The 7370-nt window shown below is 36.7% G+C and overlaps 1 long non-coding RNA gene across 9 annotated transcripts in view; it reads right to left on the reverse strand.

The window, feature by feature from the left end:
• The window catches only part of LOC109836972, a 17336-nt gene extending 12813 nt beyond the window's left edge, over positions 1 to 4523 (reverse strand). The window contains exons 1-6 of one of the 9 annotated variants that reach the window (XR_002246137.1): positions 3856 to 4523; positions 3666 to 3749; positions 3272 to 3406; positions 1520 to 1878; positions 827 to 1020; positions 639 to 723 (exon numbers count right to left, since the gene is read on the reverse strand). This is a non-coding gene — a long non-coding RNA (uncharacterized LOC109836972). Of the gene's footprint in view, positions 1 to 638; positions 724 to 826; positions 1021 to 1491; positions 1884 to 3271; positions 3499 to 3665; positions 3750 to 3855 lie in introns of all 9 variants that reach the window. The other 8 variants (XR_002246140.1, XR_002246139.1, XR_002246136.1 and 5 more) reach the window with 8 other exon arrangements.

A 7370-nucleotide genomic window follows, 5' to 3' on the forward strand; every position in this document is an offset into this window, starting at 1 on the left:
CCCCCCACCCCCCACCCTTTTCTGCCTAAAGATAGTATATTGATCATCCTGATATGCGAAGTAAAAGATAGTTCAACAACTGACAGTAGACTCGATCTAGTCCAGCTTTGCATAAATCACCAATTATGCATGAAGCAAATGAGTTCATGTTCAGTTATTCTTCAACAATTCAATTATGTACACTATCCAACGCCATTTACAGTATATAAATTACATCTGGAATCAGATTTAAGTTCCTCCTTATAGCTTATCACACATTCCTATCATCAACCTCTCATGCTTACTCTAATTGCACATTTTCCGGTAACTATTAACTCGTTATTGGTTCATACTGTGTACACTGAAGTGGTTTTTATTTAGACAAAAATCTAATATGCAAACAGCAACAACATTAAACAACTATCAAACTTAGGTAGTAAACCTCTTAGCAATTTTTATCAGGTTAATTAGTTGGCAATTTGACTATGCAACTCAAGCACAAAAGCTATTGTAAACGGATTAAAAGTCAAAGTAGAATATGTGTGGGTTGAGTCGGAAAAGTCAGCTGAAATAGGAGATTAATAGTTGGTAAAGCTGACCTTAAGCATAACTACCAATAAGACATTTCAATACAAATTTGAGTACGAAATCTAGCATACCTCTCTGCCTCAAAATATCTGACCCGATCTAATGTCTTGAAACTCTCCTCGCTATGCTTCGAATGTGTATTCTCTTTCTTGCAAGCTGCAACACAAATCTAAAGGGTTAATCATGTGTAGAAGACTAATGAGTAAATACTGTCTGCTAAAGATATGTTGTAGTAATTGGATACAATATTATCGTTTACCTAGAGAATTTCTTTTTGCCTCTCATTGTTTAACACAAAGGATCAACTGACTTCTGGACTGAAATTGCTGAAGTAGCCTAATACGCTGGGTTAGCCAGCCTCTCCTGATGGTAAGGGCTAATGACAGCCTGTGGTGATGACTTCCCTGACTGGTAAAATCAGCTTCTTGCACAAAGTAATAGCGGTGATGCAGCCTACAAAAGGGAAAGATGGAAAATCTTAAATAAGGTTTGAGAATCCCATAAAAACTATTACCATCCAATAGATAAAATCCCATATGGTCATGATTTCTCCTTTCCATTATCTTGCGTATAGGTTCTTTAAAAGAAAAGAATCATGTTGCAGCTGGGAAAGTGGATAACATGCCAAATAACAATATGATTAAGAATTTTATTTATGATCAAATCGAAGACTAAAAAAAACTCAATATATTTTACTTTGAAGTGCAAGCAAGACTTATTCTAGCAGAATCGTACTTATGATATGCTGGCTACTATCTTAATTAACCACGTCATTAACCTCATGCATGAAATTATTACGAAGGCCCTGCAATAGCCTTATGCCCCTGGGGTTCGAACTTGTCACTTGTAAATGTCATACACCACCTGCTAATCTTAATTTTGAGTAACTAGCCTATGTAAAATATGAGACCTAAGAAGATACACCTCTTTGCTTACTGCCCGCTGTCCTTACCACCCATTTAAGTAGTCTCTAATTGACTCCATGGCAACATCAGCACTTCCAAAATTGGCAACATCCTTGGCATCTTCCTCCAGTGACCCTCGAAGAGTCATTCACCACCCCCCTGCAGCCTTTGGAAGTATTTTTCCTGACTTGGATTTCTCATCGGAATCAAATAGGGATTTATTTGCAGCAACAAACTCTATTTTCTTCCTCATCCTCCAAGCTCTCTGATTCTTTTCTTTTGCTTTTACAGAGCACAACCTCATGTAGAAAAAGGAAACACGGGATTCCATTGCATAATATAGAACGCCTTCAGACAAGGTCTCAGCACAATCCTGCAATGAGAAGCTTTTTCAATTGCAGTTTGTCTGCTCTGTCAAAGAACAAAACAGCTTAGAAAAAGATGAACACTTGGTATCACTAAAAATTTAAATCGCAAGAAGCGAAAGAAAAATGGATGATTAAACAAAGACATCATCGTTATGATAAATTATTCTCACATCTACTGTATTTACTGAGTGCTTCCACCACATTTAGACCAATAGATCAATGAATTTAAAGTAAAGGTGCCATCATTGTAGCTGTAGATTGATGACATAACTGAGCGCAGAGATGTAGGGGAAATCAAGGATCTATTGATGAATTTCCAAAAAACTGATTATATGAATCAAGCATTTCATTTTAAAATTTAGTATTCCCAAACATTATAAGTTTGACAAACCAAATAATTCACTTTGCATCCAAAATTGTCCTGACCAAAGATCATCGTGTCCCAACAGATTGTGTTCTAAAAAACAAGTTGTAGTTTTGACAAACCAAATAATTGACTTGGCATCAAAAATTGTCCTGACCAAAGATCATTGTCGAGAAAAAGAGAATGGGTAATCCCTAGAATGATAAATAAGTTGTAGTTTTGATTGAAAAAAACAAATGAACAATAAATGAACACTACCTCCCCGTGCACATATCACCTGAGGACTATAACGATACTATAAGTTACAGAAATGTTTTTCATCAATTAATTAAATATTTCATCCTGAAACAACTGTTGATAACAAATAGATGTTTAAGCTCCTATGCTGGTTCTCACAAGAACCTATCATGACTAGAAACTTGAAATTGGGAATCTTATAAATTGATATACTACAGTGACATACTGATAAAAAAGAACTAGAATGACTAAGAACATTTTATCTCCTGACACAAACCTGAAAACTGTAGATAATTAAGTTTAGATGTGATAGGAATAGCAATCAAACATCCATTTTCATGAGAGTTTAGAGCTAAAACAATTAGCCTACTGACAGACAACTCTCAATCATCGTAAACAATAAAAATTTAGTCAAAAAGTTTCTGTTTCTTTAAGTGATAAGAGGAGTAAATTAGCAATTTAGCAAAGAAACATAACCTCAGGAAGGAGCTACAGTTACAGAAACTTCAAAATTGGAAGACCTAGTTAAGCAGTATACTTATTAAGGACAAGTAGAATGACTTCCTAAATATGATCCCCTGGCCTAGACCTAAACCTTTCAACTATATTCTATATATGATTTAGAATTCGCAGTTAAATCCATTTTCATGAGAAGGATTTTAAGTCACAAAAATTAGCCTTTTGATAGAGAAATATCTAGTCATCATAAACAATACAAGCTAAGGCAAAAAAAGTTCCGTAGATTCACAAGATAGAGTAAAATAGCCATATTAGGAAAAACGACATTTAATGAGGATGAATATTAAAGAAAGAAGAAATAGAAGTCTAACCATCTAAAACTGGAACCATCATTGGACCAGAAAAAGGTCTGAGCTTCCTAGCAAAGTTGTGTTTGAAAGTGCAGAACAGCATCTACTTTGACCACGTTTAGTCCATCAACCATGAATTAGACCATTGCAAATCCTCTATAAGAAAAGTATCAATTCCTTGTTGAGGAAATCACTTTGTTATGCTTGTTGACAAATTAATAAAAGGTCTGAAATGATACACATTGATCCTATAAATAGAATGCAAATAAAAACAAGTATGTTCACTAAGTTTTGCTGAATGAACAATATAACCAAAACAGTAAACAAAGATTACTATGGAAGAAAGGAAGAAGTAAGTGCATTCTATTTGTCCATCTAAAATTTAACTGATAACTATAAGCATATCAAAACTCACCAACCAAAAATAGTTTGTGAAAGGGCTAAGAGTTCACAGAACTATACACTGTCCATTATCGAGATGGCCGTCTGCTGGGAATCACTGCAGAGTAGTGAGATGAAATTTAATGAATAGTCTATTACATAACTGATTTCATCACCAAAAAAAAAATCCATCACATAAGTGAACGAATATAACAGGTAATTACCTTATTTCGAATCATCATAATATCCTTCAACTTCGCTGCTTCCAAGTATGCATGAGTATATATGAAAATCATGAACTGACCACCTGACCAATCTTATTGTAAAAATGTCTATTAAAAAAATAAATGAAAGCACAACATTCAATTAATATTTTATAAAAAAGGATGATTCGAAATGAGACCGTCTTTTGAGCCGGAATCCTTGATTTTAATTGAAAATTAAAATTTTTTGATGCAAAAACCCTGATCTCAAGTGAGAGATCGAGATTTTAAAGTGAAACCCTAATTCAAATGAAAAATCAAGCTTTTGAGGCGGAAACCCTAACTTTGAGTGAGAGATCAACTTTTTGAGGCAAAAAGCCTAGTTTGCATTGAGAGATGAAGAATTTGAAGCGAAAACCCTAATCAAAGTGATAGCTCAACTTTTTTTAGGTGAAAACTCTGACTTCACGTGAGATATCAACATTCTGAGATAGAAACTATACTTTAAAATGAGAGCTAAAAAATTTCGAGATAAAAACGCTAAATTAAACAGATTGTAGTTCTTTAAACAAAAGATTTCCTTCTCACAAACTAAATGCAAAACCCTAATTATTCAAAATGAGAGAGAGAGAGAGAAGCTTGCCACTTTTCTTTGTTGTGCCCACGAGCGCTTGATTGAGAGAGGGAGAAGGCGGGAGAGTAACTAGTCACAGTTAACCACAAGAGGGGGAATTTTATAGATGCCCAATTGCGTTCATCGTCAGCGACGCGTTAAAAGGGCAAAATTGTAACTGCGTACATGATACGCGTAAGATTACGTATCTGCGTACGTTGTACGTGAGGTGTATGTTAACTTCGTATTAAAGGCTTTTGTTCTAATTTGGGTGAATTAGCAAACAAAACTTTTAGCCCATATATTTCGCTGGGTAGTCTCCCCCTTTTAAATTAGACAAACGTTCCTTTGTGAAATGTTTCACGTCGAAAATTAAGGACCCATGAAAAAGTGACAAGTAAACATAGGCTAACTTGCACTTGAATGGAATTGGGATCCTCTCCTCATCCTAATATTTCCTAATGAAGAATTGGAGTTGGGCACTTGAATGTCCTCTTGTTTCACCAACTCTACACTTAAATGACCTTATTTTAAAACAAAGCAAATAAATGCTCTATAGTATTTAAGTATTATAGATAAATATTCTAAAATTTTATGACACTTTGACGTCATCTTAGTTACTTAATGGTGCATGTTGGTGCCCTCTTGTTTACAAAATATTGCCTATAAATATTTTCATGTTTGTCTAACTTAATTCCATTTACTTCATTTAATTTAAATATCTTCGAAGTAATTTTGTATTTTTATTTGAGAAGATGAGGAGACAATACGTGGAATGTGAGTGGGGGCCACTCCTAGACGCACGTGTGACCCTTTCCAGCCGCCCACACTCGAGTTTAGCAGGCCAGGGCCACCCGATTATTGCAGCTATATATATAGCTTTTTTAATCGGTTCCTAAGGTAAGCAAGCAGCGGCGAAAGAAAACAAAAACGCAGTGAATATATATAGCTTTTTTAATCGGTTCCTAAGGTAAGCAAGCAGCGGCGAAAGAAAACAAAAACGCAGTGAGCCGCCGACTTTCAAGAGGAGATTTGAGAAGGTTTGTGCATCCGGCGAAAGAAAACAAAAACGCAGTGAGCCGCCGACTTTCAAGAGGAGATTTGAGAAGGTTTGTGCATCCCTTTTGAGAGAGAAATTGTGAGAGATTTAAGAGTTTGTTTGAGGGTTTTATTTTTAAGACTTTGTGTGATTGTAAACCCTATTTGTATTCTTTTTCTCTCTAATAGTAGATCCCCCCCCCCCCCCCCCCCCCCCCCTCCCCCCACCCCCCCCCCTCCCCCCCCCTCCTTGCCACGTGGACGTAGGCAACTTGTCAAACCACGTAAAAATATTTTGTCTAGCTGTGATTTGTAATAGCGTGTTAGGATCCCGCGACAAGTTAGTCCTAGAACTAATGAGAGAAATAGTATATATCCCACTTTGTTGAGATATATCACTGTCGATTCTTGTTTCCTTTGTGAAACAGGGATTTAGTTAGGATCTTACTCTCTTGTTGTACATCAGATGTGCTGTCGAAATTTTCGCTGCGCACAAGAAGTGGTATCAGAGCACAGGTTTTTGGCTTGAGGCTTGTTCGAATGATTCGCTAAAGGATTCTTATTTGAAGAGTTAGATCTACAACATGGGTGAAACAAGCACATCGGGATCGTCTCTTTTGAAGGCAATACAGAGTCTGAGTATCAATAATACAAAGATTGATATTCTGAAGTTCGACAGTAAGATTAATTTTGGTTTGTGGATGTGTCAGGTGATGGATGCGTTGGATGCACAAAATTTAGAGGATTCTCTTGAGTTGAAAGAGAAACCAGATGATATGGAGGACAATGTTTGGAAGAAGATGAACAGTAGGGCTTGTGGAGTTATTAGGTCATGCCTGACGTCGGATCTAATTTATGATATGATGAAAGAGACGTCTACGAAGAAATTATAGGAAACGCTCAATGAAAAGTATCTTACTAAAAGCATTGAGAATCGACTTCACTTGAAGAGGAGGTTTTACCAGTTCAAGATGAAGATGGGAGTTTCCATTAGGGAGCATGTAAATAACTTTACGAAGTTGCTTTCAAATATGGCCAATGTGGATATTATGGTTGAGGATGAAGATAAGGCGATGCTACTTTTGTGTTCATTGTCGGAGGATGATTATGGTACTTTTATCCTAACTATGATCAATGGTAGAACTACTGTTAGTTATAAGGTGGTGACCTCAGCTTTGGTAAATTATGAATTGAGGAAAAGTAATAACGAACCCTCCGAGAAGACATCAGGAGATACATTAGCAGTTCGAGACCGTACTCCAAATCGTTGGCAGTCCAACCGCTTAAAATCGAGGAATAGAGGTGGTCATAAGAGTGTTGGTAGGAACCAGTATCGTTTTTGTAAAGAAGAAGGATATTGGAAGAACGAGTGCTTAAAGTTAAAAGATAAAGCCCAGAAGAATAAAGGGAAAGCTGTACAAGCTTTGGAAATGAATGTTGTCAAGGCTAGTGATGATAATTTAGATACGGATTCTTCGGGCTTTTCATGCTCAGCATTACCATCAATTTATTACACTGACCCTACGGAGTGGATGATAGATTCTGGTGCTACATACCATATTTGCCCTAAGAGGGATTGGTTCTCCAGCTTTGAGGAGTTAGAAAGAGGGGATGTCGTGCTTATGGGTAATGATCATGTATGCCCTATTGACGGTATTGGTACAATTCGGATCCGCATGTGTGACGGGGTGACTTGGGAGCTGAAGGAAGTAAGGTTCGTACCGCAGTTAACGAAGAACATTATTTCACTTGGAACTTTAGAGGCAGCTGGCTATCGGGTGATCTTGGAGAATGCAACTCTGAAGGTCACGAAGGAAACCATGGTGGTGATGCGAGGTATCAGGAAAAACAACCTATACTACTTAAAGGGTAAGACAGTTACAGG

This window comes from Asparagus officinalis, chromosome 4, assembly GCF_001876935.1.
Source record: "Asparagus officinalis chromosome 4, Aspof.V1, whole genome shotgun sequence".
Taxonomy (NCBI): Eukaryota; Viridiplantae; Streptophyta; class Magnoliopsida; order Asparagales; family Asparagaceae; genus Asparagus; species Asparagus officinalis.